The sequence below is a fragment of the Leopardus geoffroyi genome, chromosome D3 (assembly GCF_018350155.1).
Source record: "Leopardus geoffroyi isolate Oge1 chromosome D3, O.geoffroyi_Oge1_pat1.0, whole genome shotgun sequence".
In the NCBI taxonomy this organism is placed as follows: Eukaryota; Metazoa; Chordata; class Mammalia; order Carnivora; family Felidae; genus Leopardus; species Leopardus geoffroyi.
In genome coordinates, this window is record NC_059339.1 from 13,337,619 (window position 1) to 13,352,973 (window position 15,355).

Sequence of the window (15,355 nt, forward strand, 5' to 3'; positions counted from 1 at the left end):
AAAAAAAAAAAAAAGAGGGGCCCCTGGGTGGCTCAGTTGGTTAAGCGTCCAACTTCGGCTCAGGTCACGATCTCATGGTTTTTGGGGTCAAGCCCCGTGTCGGGCTCTGTGCTGACGACTCAGAGCCAGGAGCCTGCTTTGGATTCTGTGTCTCCCTCTCTCTCTGCCCCTCCCTCACTTGTGGTCTCTCTCTCTCTCTGTCTTTCAAAAGTAAATATGTGAAAAAGGAAGAAAGAAAGAAAGAAAGAAAGAAAGAAAGAAAGAAAGAAAGAAAGAAAAGGAAGGAAGGAAGGAAGGAAGGAAGGAAGGAAGGAAGGAAGGAATGTGTGTTGAATGAATGAGCCCGACAAACTTCCCTTCACGTGAGGACATCCATGTCATTAGCCCAAGAGTGGCAACCTCATGTATTACACTGTCTGGCCTCTTTCTTTCTTTCTTTCTTCTTTTTTTTTACCATTCCCTTACTGTGGGTCCTCGGTCCTCTCTAGGTTTCCACCGCAATGTGCGTCAATGGGCTTGCATATTCTTTTGCAAACCTGTGTGAATTTCCCATTAAAACAAACTTCTGGAGGGGCGCCTGGGTGGTGCAGTCGGTTGGGCGTCCGACTTCAGCCAGGTCACGATCTCGCGGTCCGTGAGTTCGAGCCCCGCGTCGGGCTCTGGGCTGATGGCTCGGAGCCTGGAGCCTGTTTCCGATTCTGTGTCTCCCTCTCTCTCTGCCCCTCCCCCGTTCATGCTCTGTCTCCCTCTGTCCCAAAAATAAATAAACGTTGAAAAAAAAATTAAAAAAAAAAAAAAACAAACTTCTGGAAATAGAATTCCTTGGTCAGAGGAGATAAAAGATCACAACTGTCACAGATGCTGCAAAAGGTGATACCAATTTATGCTTCCACCGAGGGTGGAGTGGAGGAGATGACCCACTTCAGGGGACCCCCCTGCCCCAGCACAGCCTTACCTGCACGGAGGAGTACCACTTGGGACAAATGTTCAATCCACACTGCTCAAGGTCTTGGGGTCTGCAAAACCAGTGCTTCCCTGATGTTTGGATTTCATACATGGGTACCATCTCCAGAAAGAATGGTGGAGACAGACACAAGGCTGTCAACTTCTTGTTTTCCTAAGAAAGAACCAAAAAAAAAAAAAAAAATCAAGACTAAAACCTACCATCTAAAAAAACATAGTACCGCCTATCGTCTTATACCCAAAAGGGAGTTCACTCCATTAAAAAATTGAAAAGGGAAACTCTGAGAATAAAGCAAATCCCACTGTAATACATTTGGCCTTGGTTTTCCTGTTTCACTGTGAACTGGGGTAGAGGAGGCAGCCAGGGTCTGATGGATGAGTTTGGATGGGAGCCTGGAAACTACCAGCAGACCTGCGTAGGTGACCCTTCGAGGGCTCTAAATGAGAACAACAAAAGGTAGTTGGAAAAAAATGAAACTGAACGGGGAAGAAATGAAAAGTGTTACAATTGGCTAATTGGGCCCAGTTCTTCTGGATGGAGCTTTATCTCTCCCACTGTGCACAGAGCTGTTCACCACATCAAAGACAAGCCCGGAGAATTGGAACCAATGTTTATGGAGCGCTTTGAAGATGTGAAGTACTGTTTAAATGCTAAGTATTATTATTATTACTTAAAATTTTAAGTCCCCCCCCCTTTTTTTTTTGGTGGGAATTTTTAATATGTTTGTGATTCTTAACTGAATGCCGAAAGCGAGCCTGTCTGTGAAATCCTATCTGGATTCAGGCTGGGGTGGGGCAAGCCACCCGACATACCTTTGGAATACTGAACCAAATGCACCACTCTGTCCCTGTAAATTGTGTTTTCTGGGAAGATGAACACTGTCAATCCGATGCTGTCAGTTTATGTAAGAACATGTCTCGAGATCTAATTGAAATACAGTATCTTTCCAGGCAGAGTTGATAGAGTTATCACATTACAGATTTTATTTGACTCTGCATCTCAATTCATTGCTTTGTATAGTTTCCAGATTTCTTCATAAAACAGAAATTAGACACAGTCTTGACATTAGAATTTCACAAAGAAGCAATCAAATCCAAATTACTTCGAAGAAAGAAAGGACTATAAAAGTGACTAAACCAAATGAAAGGAAAAAACATTCTGGAGGGCCCTAGTTCATGAATTAATTTTCTTATTTGGTCCTTGGGACAAATCCAACTTAATTTAGGAGGTTGCCAGACGTTAAAACACAAGGACAAACTTTTGCATCTGTGGCTACTATGAGCTTAAAGATAAATATTGTAAAGTTTGGAAGTTTTGTTTACTTTCATTCTCCCCCCCCCCTTTTTTTTTTTGCGCAGAACTCAGACAATAAACTTGACTGATTCATGTGTTCACTGTGTGCTAATAGATTTTTTTTTTTTTTTTTACTATTGGTAGGGAATTTTTTAAATTAAAAAATCATCAAAGCTGAAATGAATTGCCCGACATAAAACTTGGATCCAAAAAGGAACACGGTCATTGGGCCTTTGCAATTTCCTATGGTAACCAAAGACCACACTGTGTTTTAAAAACTATTCTAGTAATGAGTTCACAAGAGGTCTCAAGTTACTAAGTGGCTTTGAGCCTCTTTTGAAACCAAAGCAAAGGGAAATCTCATTAATTTGAACTGTGCTAATAATGGAATTTGTTATAATTCAACCTGGCCTGAGCTGCAGCTTACCTTTGGTCTACCTATGATGGAAAGTGTACCGGAGCGACCATAAAGAAGATTGTACAGGAATGTTTCATGTCTTCAAAAGAATAAACTGTTTTAAGGCTTTTAGCACCTCACTCTTAGCCAAATAGATTCCTGCAGCATCCAGATGAGTTTTAAATGTTGATTAGAGCAGACAGAAGTAATACTGTTTGGGAACGCTTTCTTTGTCCAATTCTCCTCTGTACTCAAAAGAAATAAAGGTTCATTTTGTTTAAAGATTCAAAACCGTTCTTTTAATGCAGACAGATCTCTTAACCTGCCCTTCATACCAGTTGTCATGAAAGAATGAGTTTTTATTGAAGCAGTAGCAATGATCTGTAAGGAAGAAAGGAAGGAACTCAAAATCTTTTTTTTTCCATGACACTTGCATGTGTCAGACCACGCGCTAAGCACTTTGTGGTCTCTTTACACCGTTTCTGATAACCAATAGGTTTTTAGTAGATGGTCACACTCACCATTAAAGTAAATCTTCTCCTAGCTGCAGGAGCACATCAACATCTGTTGGCCTCACTGGTATCGATAGACAGATAAAAGATGGTCAAATAAAAAGGAAGAAAATATGCAAAAATAAAGCAATAGATTGATAGATGATAGATAGATAGATAGATAGATAGATATAGGGGCAGATGGATGGATGGATGGATAAATGGATAGATAGGTAGGTAGATGGGTAGATGGATAGATAGAGAGATAGATAGATAGATAGATAGATAGATAGATAGATAGATAGAGGGGGCAGATGGATGGATGGATGGATAAATGGATAGATAGGTAGGTAGATGGGTGGATGGATGCATAGATAGATAGATAGATAGATAGATAGATAGATAGATAGATGTAGGGGGCAGATGGATGGATGGATGGATAAATGAATAGATAGGTAGGAAGATGGGTGGATGAATGGATAGATGGATAGGTAGGTAGATGGATAGATGGATGGAGATAGATATATGATAGATAGATAGATAGATAGATAGATAGATAGATAGATAGATAGAAAGAAAGAAATGAGCAAAGCAAAGAAACAGGGAGAGGTGGCACGACGGTGACCATGTTAGCCAGGTGCATGGAATGGTTTTTCTCTCCACCCAATCAAGAACTGCGGCAGGGCACAATAGAAAGCTAGCCATGAACCAAGAATGACACAGACCTCCTGGCAATCACAGCAAACCAGCTTAGATTCTGTATTTTGGTGCTCTTTTGATGTGGTCCCAAGGGAGCCTATGGAAAGCAGTGGAGGAACTCAAGCAGACTAGTTCCCTGCCTGTTAGGGAGACTGCAGAAAGGCTTGGTGGTGTGGCTGTGGGTGCCAAGTAAACACTAAGGTCCTGCTAACTGGAGGGACTGGTTTGATTCCATTGAGTTTGGATTTTCTACCACAGTGTTATTAGGATGCCATTTAATGGGTACCAAAAGTCCTCCTCCTTACCAGAAGGAAATGCCTCAAATTCCCACCAATCCATTTACATTAAAAAATTTTTAAACCTTGTTTTGCTTTATCTGATTTTAAAAATAATACTAAAACATTAAACGAATAAGATAAAATAACAGATAAAGAGGGAAAGGAAAAGAAACACAGCTCTTCATAAAAAATTCAAACAATATGGATGAATATTAATGAGCAAGTGAAAATGATCTATGATCCTATCACTGAGTGATATCTACTGCTAACATGTTGGTAAATATCTAATTAAGCAGTAAAAACACTATATTTAAAGGACACCTACCACACATTGGAGATACAAGGGACAAAATACAGTTACAGTCTCTGAGCCTAGGGACTTCGTAAGCTACTAGAAGAAACAAATCAGGTGAGTTATTACAAGTGTGATGAGTACTTTGTCATTTGTTTTTTTTGCACTCAGCAATGGTCATTGGCATGTTCCCATGTCAAATATGTATATCGTTGGTATATATATCAGGGATAAAAAATATTACTAAGCATCATCACTCTTTTCCATTATTGTTTCTTGAAAGAGGATTCAATCTTTGCCTGCTTAACCCCTAGACCTTTGTTGGGCTCATCAAGGACTGGAACATGCTTAAAAGTGAGTACCTTAATTCACATCAGGAAGGACCGGAAGCCGCCTGGGGTAGAACGGAGTGGGCCAAAATGGGAAGAGAGGGATTAAGAAGGAAAGGCCTGAAGAGATAACGCAGGCTGAGGTCCAGAGGAAGCAAGGGGAAGTATAGGGGAAGTAGCCGTTGTGATGAGGAAGACTTTGGATCGCAAGGATTTCTCAGAGACTTCAGTGAAGAGGTCAGTTATTTCCTAATGCCATGGGGATTGGGGACTTGTAATTCTCTGGAAGGTGACACCACATCGAGGCCAGCCACCATATGGCCAGGTATAGTTTGATGCCATGTAGAACGACCTCATTCTTTTTAATCGTGGCATAGCGGACCATTGTGTGTGTAAACCAAACTATTTATTCCTTCCCTATAGGCAGACAGGTAGATTGACATAAATGCTTTTGCTATTTATTGAATATAAATGCCGTGATAACATCTTTACAAGTTAGCTCACTTGTAAAGAAGTGGATAGATGACGATAGATAGATGGTAGACAGCTGGGAGGAAGGAAGGAAGGAAGGAAGGAAGGAAGGAAGGAAGGTAGGAAGGAAGGAATCAACAAACTGTGGCATATCCATACAATAGAATACTACTCAGCAATAAAAAGGAATGAAGCATCGATAGACAAGTTGGATGAGCCTAAAATTAATTATGCTTCATGAAGGAGGCCAGGCTTCTGTAAGTTTCCATTTATATAAAATTGAGACAGAAAGCAGATCAGCAGTTGCCTGGGCCAGGAAGAGGGGTCATAAAGGGAAACGAGGATACCTTTGGGAGTGATTGTATATTCATGATCCTGATTGTGGTGATAGTTTCCAGGGGGTATGCATATGTCAAAATATATCAAATTGCACAGTTTAAATACATGCAGATTATTGCGTATCAATTCTAACTTAATAAAGCTATAAAGCAGGTGATGATAGACAATTGGGGGGTGCATTTTACATTTTTTTCTTAACATTTATTTTTGAGAGACAGAGAGAGACAGAGCATGAGCGGGGGGGGGGGGGGGGGAGGGCAGAGAGGGAGCCACAGAATCCAAAGCAGGCTCCAGGCTCCGAGCTGTCAGCACAGAGCCTGACGCAGGGCTCGAACCCACAGACCGTGAGACCATGACCTGAGCCGAAGTCTGACGCTTAACCAACTGAGCCACCTGGGGAGCCCCTGGGGGGTGCATTTTAAAGTGAACAAGAGAACAGGGACACAGCAGAGACCTGTTTATGGGTCGCTGGGCTGAGGCCAGGGGAGAAAGATGAAGAGTCAGGTGTAATAAGGACAAGGACTCCAGTGGGACACCCCAGTACACAAAGGTGGGGTTATTTATTCATTTCCTGGGGGGAGGGGGGAATGTAGCCCTGATAATAGGGCTCCTAGGGATGAGGAAGTGGAGAAATGGGCTGGGCAAAGGGTCTCGTAGCTGAGCCCCAAACCATACCAGTTTCCTTCCACAGGGTGGGTCTACATATGGTACCTCTGCCCCAACCAAGATTGCCCCAGAGCCCAGCACTGTGACTGGCACGTGGTAGACATTAGCAAACCCGTGTCGGCATGAACAGCCCTCACTTAAGCCCCGCCCAGCTGCCATTTATACACAGGCAGACCAGACATCCCATCCTTCTCTCGGCAAAGGCCTGGACCGCCTTTCCGCTCCTGGCCTGGCGTCCCCCCCTGCCCCTCCATTCCACAATCCCCCAGCCCCTGGCTCTGCCTGCCACCTTCCACTCAAGCTTGTCTCCTGGACCTAATAAATCGGCTTCTCCAGCCCTACCCTGGGAGCCCCTCTTTGGACATGGATACATTCTCTTTTCCGGCTTCCCGGGGTGCCATAGCTTCTACGGAAGGCAGGTTATCTGAGGTCGGTTAGAAAACCGGAACAGGGGCGCCTGGGTGGCGCAGTCGGTTAAGCGTCCGACTTCAGCCAGGTCACGATCTCGCGGTCCGTGAGTTCGAGCCCCGCGTCGGGCTCTGGGCTGATGGCTCAGAGCCTGGAGCCTGTTTCCGATTCTGTGTCTCCCTCTCTCTCTGCCCCTCCCCCGTTCATGCTCTGTCTCTCTCTGTCCCAAAAATAAATAAACGTTGAAAAAAAAAATTAAAAAAAAAAAAAAGAAAACCGGAACAGACCTGGGTTCGGGCCTCTGCTCTGCCTCTTTCTGACTCCGTGGCTGTGGGCAGGTGACGTTCTCTTTCTGAGCCTCAGTTTTTCCCATCTGTAAAATAGGGTTAACATGGGGACAGCAAATATTATCTACCATAGTCTTTGTGAGGATTCATGAAATAAAGGCATGAAGCGTTTGGTACACCGTGTGGCCCCGAATAAAAGCTAATTTTCCTTTATTTTTTATCTAGTCATTAAGAGGTTAAGAGCTTGGACTCTGAAGACAGGCTGACCCACATCATTGGGTGATCGATGATCACCAATGATTGAATCCTGGATCATTGCTCCTGGGCAAGCGACTTACTTTTTCTGAGCTTCGGTTTCCTCCTCTATAAATCAGAGATGATACAAATGCATTGGTCAGGAGCCGGGCAGGTCACATAGGGCATACTGGCATTGGACAGTTTCAGGAGAGTTTAACAAAGAGGTTATTTGCACAGGTACGAACAGTGTTTAGGAAGATAAACAGGGTAAAAAGTGCCATCCCTACGTCTAGCAAAGGGAGACGCTGTGCTAACCCCAAGCCCGCAGGAACAAGGAAGAGGGTTGATTCCAGAACCTGGAAAAGGGAGCTATATGGAGTGAATCACCCATCAGGAACAGTGGCTTTTGGAAGATACACAGCCAGCCCACAGCACAGGCAGGGAGGAGCCTGGGGGATTACTATCCCAACCCCATTGTCTTCTCTCCTCTCATCTCCTGTAGGGGCCTCTTCTCTTCTTGGACAAACCAACCAGAGGCCAGAGTACATGGGAGCCCACTGATGCTGTCCACCCAGGTCGGCCTCCTGGGCTCAGAGCAAGGGGAGAAAAGGAGGGGCAAAGAGATGAAATCCAACATAAGGAGTTCTCTCCTTACAAAATCCAAAGGATCCATTGAGATCATGTTGATAAAGCCGTTAGCACGTAGCAAGGCTTTGCTCAGTGGCAGCCAGCCCACGGTTAGCCTGGAGCCCACCCTAGCCCGAGTTCCCAAGGTTGGTACCAGGCCAGCCTTGACCCAACCTAACAGTGTCGGGAAGGGAACAGAGCTGATCTTCTGCTACATTCTGTGTTTACTTGGAGAAAACTTGGCTGCTGAGAGGAAGGGCCGGTTGCCTGCGGTTTTCTGTAACAGCTGGGGGTGGAGGGGAGGCGGAGAGAGGGGAGCTGGAGCATATTAGGACTCCTGAAAGCCAGGAGACCCCAGAGCCCAGGGATCTGAGAAGGGTCCACACCGAAAGCAGTGTGTGCCCGTATTCTCTTTGCCAAAGGGCCTGTGGATCTGGGAGCTGAGTGTCCTGACCCCAGGAGGCAGGGCCACGGGGCAAGCCCCAGCACCGGCCACGTGGAATGTGCCACTCTTGGAACCAAGGCTCTTGCTTTTTAAAATTGGCTTGTAAATCTCTGTGTAGTTTTCAGAGTTTAGGAATTTTATTTTATCTGGATTAAAGTCGTGTTCTGCTTTGGCATCGGAAGGCGTTTATGACTGTTAAAACAAGAAATGAAAAATATAGGCCTGGAATCAGCGAGGCTGCCTCCTGCCAGGCTCGGGGGGATTTGTCTTGGGGGCCAGGCTGAAGGTTTTCGGCCCCTTCTCCCCAGGCTACTGGGGCATTTTTTGATAAAGCGGCAGCTGCCTGAATGCAAGGGTTTGGGAGGGCGTGTGAAGAAGGCAATCTTCACCTTCGCTTACGTGAGCTCGTCCACTTTCTCTCCAACTCTATTCCCCCCCCCCCCCCCACCTCAAAGCATACCTTCTAGAGCATTGTTTAATGTCACCGTGACTTGGCTGCACTTGGTTGAGGGGGCAGGTGGCTTAAAACTTTTGATTCATCGTTTTGGGATAATTATGAAATCCCCAAATTGCAATTTTGGACAGGATTTAAATAACTGATATTCCAGCTTCCTTGGCCTACTTTGCCAACTTCTCTATTCCTTCTTGCTTTTAAAGCGCTCGCTCTCTCTCTCTCTCTCTCTCACACACACACACACACCCTTCTTTCCTAATGGCAAAAGTTATACATGCTTCACAAAGAACACATGGAAAGCAAAGAAAAGCACTAGCAAGGGAAGGAGGAAGCAAAAAAAAAATCATAAGAGAAAATCACTCAAGCTTTTGGCAAAGATTGTTCTAGTATTCTGCCTCCTATCCATCTATCATCTACTATCTTTTTTTAATACAATCACAGACAGTGTGCAATCTTGTTGCCTGTGTTTTCACCTCTGGGTTGTAAGCATCTTTCTATTCCTGCAGACAATCCATTGTATTTTATGACAAAAATAATAATGACTACCACTCACTCGGCACTGAGGTTAAGAATTTAGCCTTTGTAGGGGGCGCCTGGGTGGCTCAGTCGGTTGAGCGTCCCACTTTGGCTCAGGTCATGATCTCGCGGTTGGTGAGTTCAAGCCCCACGTCAGGCTCTGTGCTGACAGCTCAGAGCCTGGAGCCTGCTTCAGATTCTGTGTCTCCCTCTCTCTCTCCCTGCCCCTCCCCAATGTGTGCTGTCTCTCAAAAGTAAATAAATAAAAACATAAGAATTCAGCCTTTGTAGTCAGAGAGATCTGGGCTCCAATCTCAGCTTGGTCAATTTCTAGCTGCATCTTTGGGCAAGTTACTTAATCTCGCGGGGCCTCAGTTTCGTCATCTGTAAAATGGGGATAAAACTGTATTCGCCTCAGAGGGAGGGTTGCTCGGAGAATAGTAACATTCCAGCAAATAAAGGAGAGCCTGGGGAACGCTTGGTTCCCTAGTGAGTGCTCAGTAAATTACAGTCCATATTCTCACCAAGATGTTCAGCAGTGATCCATGGAGGACATTTGTCTGTGTTTTTCTTTTCCTGAGAGTGCTATGTGCAGCATTCTCTCTAAATCAGAGCTTTGGGCTCCACAGCATTTGTTTCATGGTTAACAGCAAGATGATTTTAAACTTCTATCTTCCCCCGAGAACGCTCCACAAAATTGGCAGTCTGCACTATGCAAAAATTCACCCAGAAATGGAAGAGAGGGACATTTGCAAAAGCTGGGTTGTGTCTACAGAATTAGAAGGCACAGTTCGACTAATTTTAGTGCCTAAAAATGGGAAACATTGGAATCATGCTTCGTGGGAAAGGCAAGTTCTTGAAAGTGGCAAAAGGAACCATCAGGACTGGTTGAAATGGGGACCATTCCCCCAACGCTCGGGCATGGTCCCAATCTGCACAGACTATCTCTCTCTCTCTGGCTGGAAAGTGAAAAGGTTTGGGGAGAAAGGGTTAAATGTCTTTCAAGTCTTCAGGTTGGAAAGGATCTTGTTCACAGTGCCTCTTCGTTGTCTTGGTTTGCCCAACTTTCTGCTTTCCTTTGTCTCGCCATAGAGAATCTTGATCCTGTGACCAGGCAGTCACTGTGTTGGGGCTCTCTGGTATTTTGTCCTTTGGGATTTCCGAGAGGGGCGGGCCCCTGTGATGGGCCTCACGTGGGCAAACTGCACATAACTCACTTTGTATCTGAGGACTGGAGCGGGGGGCCTAGCTCATTTTGGGCGCAGCCAATCGGGCCAGGGCTGGGAGTTTATGAGATGAAGGCGAACCACTTTGAAGAAAGGCGTCCTTGTCTGCTGCTTCGCCATTGCTCTGTGGCGCATGTGGGGAGGTGGGGAGGGGTGGGCACGGCCAGAAGGCGGGTGCCCTGAGGTTGGATGGGGAAAGAAAAGAATCTGAGAAACCAGGGTCAAAAGTCTCTCTGTGAAGAGGAGAGAAACCGAGCAGGCTGCCTTCCTTCCTACAGGTGTGTGTTCTCCCAATGGGGAGCCATGGCCGTCCCCAAGGTCAGGGAAGATGATGGGCACATCCAGCCCCTGGCTGAATTTGCCCCCAGCCTCTACCCCACCAAGAGAACAGAACCAGAGAGGGTAGGATGGGAACACCTCTGGGAGCAATCATGGCAGCCAGTCATCCTTTTGTATAAGTTTATTTATTTATTTGTTTGCTTCAGTAATCTATACACCCAACATGGTGCTCGAACTCATGACCCAAGACCAAGAGTCGCATGCTTTTCAGATTGAGCCAGCCAGGCACCCTGGTGGCCAATGATCTAGAAGCAATATCTCCCCCCAAGGCAGACAGGTGCTGCTTCAAATCCTAATCTCCTCATCTGCTTTTACTTCATATCTTGGGAGCCTCAGTTTCCCCCCAAACAAGTCTTTTTTTTTTTTTTAAGTAGACTTCACGCCCAGCGTGGAACCCGACCACGGGCTCGAACTCACGACCCTGAGATCAAGACCCGAGCTGAGATCAAGCTTAACTGACTGAGCCACCCAGGCGCCCTGCAAAGTCATTTTTAATAGGATCTTGCTCACAGGGCTGTTGGGAGGACGACGTGAAGCACTTAGAGAACGTAAGTGCTGACTAGCTAGAAGCTGTCAGTATTAATTGTAGTCACGTTTGGTTTCACAAGACGTGTCGTGCTTTCATTTAGGCCAGAAGTAAGGTCCGTTCATTCAGTTGTTCCTGTACCCATTTACTCAACCAAGAAACATTTAATAATGCCTACTACGTGCTGGCTGTTTTACTGGGGCTGGGGATAATGGTAGCTAAGACTTCCTTGGGTCTACTCGGGGTTTAGGCTCTGTTTGAAGTCCTTCACACGTATGAACGTCTATAACCTTCACAACCACACCATGGGGTAAGTGTCGAGAATCTGAACTTGGCCGAGATCTCACAGCTAGTTAAGATTAGGAGCTGGGATTTGAACTGAGGTCTGCCTGCCTCTCAAGTCTATGTCTTAAGCACCCTGCTAGTCCTAAATGAATAAATTACACACGATTTTTGTCCCTCCTAGGCAGCGCTGTGCACTAGAACTTTCTGCGGTGATAGAAATATCTGCCTCTGTGCTGTCCAATACGGTGCCCACTGGTGGCTACTGAGGCGTCGAAATACGGCTCGTACAGCTGAGGGACTGGATTTTACATTTTATTTAATTTGCATTAAACTCAATGTAGTTTTAGAGAGCTGTGTGTGACTGGTGGCTAACGTATTAACTAGCACAGACAGCTGGAGGAATTTGGAGCCTACGTGAAGAAATTCACATCCATCGGGGAGTAAGTGTTGTGCCAAGGCTCTGCCCAAGAGCGCAGAGGAGAACGCAGCTGTGGTGTGGGGTGTGGCCTGGGCCAAGGTCACAAGAGGTTTCCTGGGGAAAGTCATCTCTGAGCCGAGTCTTAAGGAAGGGGCAGGTATTTTTCAATACACCCAAATATGCTGCATTTCACAACAGGGCCTGTGGGCAGCCAGTCTTTTGGTGGAGATTGGAACCCATAATCGAGGCCCAGGGTCTTCTTTGAGCTACAGGATAACTAACGGGTACCCTGGAAGTACGAAAGAGGAGTGGATTCAGGAGCGTGTCTGCTGTTTCTGTTTTGGTTTGCTCTTGTCTTCAGTTGCAGATATCGGCTTCAGTTTGGCTTGTAACCATCACCCTCTCTGAGGATGTGAAAACACCCGGAAACCAAATTTGAAAAACCTACCGGCTCATTGGAATGCTTTGCCAGTTTTGCGTGAAGTCAAATGTCCACGAATTGTGAGCCCGATCCAGGCAGACAAAAGAGTAGGAATAATAATAAGGATAATGATGATAATAATGAAAAACAGTTACCACTTATTAAGACACTTACTTTGTGCCAGACCCAATGTTAAGTGCTTTCGTGTATTGATCGTCTCACACAATCCTACAATCCATCCTCTACATGGCAGCAAAGTGGCCTTTTTAAGATATAAACTCTAAATCAGATCGTACTAGTCTGCGGCTAAAACCCTTAAGTGGCTTCCCATTATACTTAGAATGAAATCAAAGTTTCTTGCCCTGGCCTGCAAGGCTTGGGCCCTGCCTACCTCTCCCCCACATCTGTTCCCATTCTCCACCTACTTGCTAAGCTGCAGATACATAAGACCACTCTCTGGCATAAAGGGTCAAGCTTTGGCAACCCCAGGACCTTTGCACTCGCTATTCCCCAGCCCTACCCCTCCACTCTGTGCTGGAGGGCAGGAACCTTTTCTCTTTGGTCACTGTTCCCTAAGACAGTAGGTATTCAGTACAAATTTATTACATGACTGAAAGAATTTCAAGCATGATTATCTTCATGTAACAGATGAAGAAACTGAAGAAGACCAGAGAGGGTAATTTGCTCAAAGCCACACAGGTTGTTTCTGACTACGTATCTGGAAGATTCTGTCCAGTTTCTTCTGCTGGTCAGCTGTGCTGGAGTGGGAGTGTCACCTGGGAGGAGGAGCATTCGCCAAGACATGGTTTTCGTCCCTTCACTCTGCAAATGGCCCTCACTTTGTCCTTTATTGCCAGAATCTGTCTGTATGATAAGAAACCCTAGCCTGCAAAACCACTCAGTCTTCCTGTGGCTTTTACTTTACATTTTTCTTTGAGCATAAAAAATGAGTTTCGTAGGAAGTATAGAAAAATACATAAAGAAGCCGGGGGAAAAACGCTACTCATGACCTCACTGCCCAGAGGCAACTCGGTGAACACTTTTTTTCTTTACTGCCAATCTTTTCTATCGTCTTCAACACAGAGTTGTTATTGTCTCTGCATGTAATTTTGTGTCCTAATTTTATCCCTTAATGCCATATTTTAAGAGTGTTCTCAGGACATTGAATTTTTTCCGTATGCATTAAAGCTAACGGTTGCATAATATTCCTCCACTTGGCTAAACCCAATTCACTCAAATAAGTTTCTTCAGTTTGGGGGATTCCCTCTCCTCGGCTTGCAGGTCAGCAAGCCAAAATGAGGACTTAAATGTAAAGAGGCACACCTACAATTATGATTTAAATGTAAAGAAATGCGTGGGCCATTAAGTTGCCCTTTTGAGGTCAGAAAAAGGCATGTCTGTATTCCATCAGAATAATGATTGCTATGATTTTATCATTTCCTGAGATTCCATAGTATATGGGAGCTGTGGACATTCTAAAGAAAATCATGAAATTTTACTCAAAAGTCTTTACAGGTTTTAGCGCCGTGTTGACTCTCCGCAAAATCCCCTCGGAGGCCTGGTCACCTGCACCCTCTCAGTGTACCGAAGAAGCAGGGTGGAAAAGAGCCAGAGATCTGGGAAGTTCAAAGTCCCGTTTCCGGGCTTAGCTACACTCCCTTGGACATGTCACTCCGCTTTCCCATGAAATGTGGATGATGGTCCTCGCCTCAGAGAACTGTGAAGGTCAAATGAGGCATCAGACGGGGAGGGTGTGTGGTAAACTCAAAAGTGCTGTAAAGTTGTTTGGAATTCTTACGATCCGATGAGTTATGACCACAGTGACTATTTAAAAAGACTTAAAGGTCAGCAGAGCCAATGTTCTCCAGCCCAAATCTTCAAAAGACTGGCTCTTGTTATAAGACGATATATATAAACTGGATTAGCGGGTCCTCTGCTTGTGATAAATTCACGGGGATTTCAAAGAGTGGGAGTAGCAAGCTTTGCTGGTTGTCTACCCAGCGTCCAGGGCCTGCCTCCGCTGGTCCTAACAGAAGTCCTGTCTGGGTCAGGCATTCACCCAATCCCCGTGTAGCATGCGACTCAGGGCAAACTGGTTCCACCCCCCAGCGCCAGGGGTAAGCCTGATTGGCCGAAGGATAACCCCACCCCTTGCCAGTGATTGGTTGGGCAGAGAGCACGTCATCCCATTCCGTCCACTGAGACCTGTGGGGACGTGTGAGGCAGGTGGGGAAAGATCTCCTTGCTCCTAACAAAGTATCCTCGGAAGAGGCAGCCTCTTCTCCTCCCTCTGGATGTCCCACTGTGAACTGTGGCGGCCACCTTGCTCCCAGACTGGAGATAAAGCCAACACGGAGAGGGGAAGAGTGGACAGAGGATGATGTTGGTAACAACAACAACAACAACAACAACAGTGGCAAACGCTTCCTGAGCCTTTAGAACGTGCAGGGTACTATCCTAAATGTATCATATGCTTTAGCTCAGCAGCGTGGCCCCACCTCTTTTGGTGGCCCATGAATTAAGAATGGTTTGTACATTTTTAACGGCTGAATAAAAATCAAAAGAGCAATAATATTCCAGGACACATGAACATTAGATGAAACTCAACTTTCAGTGTCCCTAAATAAAATTTTATTGGAACACAGCCATGCCTTCTCATTTACCTATTGTCCGTGGCCGCTTTCATTCTGCAACAGCCAAACTGAGTAGCTGAAGAGACTGCCAACTACTTTGCCAAGAGCGGAGCCTAAAATATTTACTGTCTGGTCCCTTCTAGAGAAAGTTCGCCCACTCACAACAACCCTGTAAGTGAGGGTACTATTATTATGCTGTTGTTCACAGATGAGAAAACTGAGGCTCCGAGAGGTGAAGTAATGTGTCCCCGGTCACGCAGCTCTTAAGAGGTGGACTTGGGATTCACGGTCTAGTTCCAGAGCCACTGCCCTTC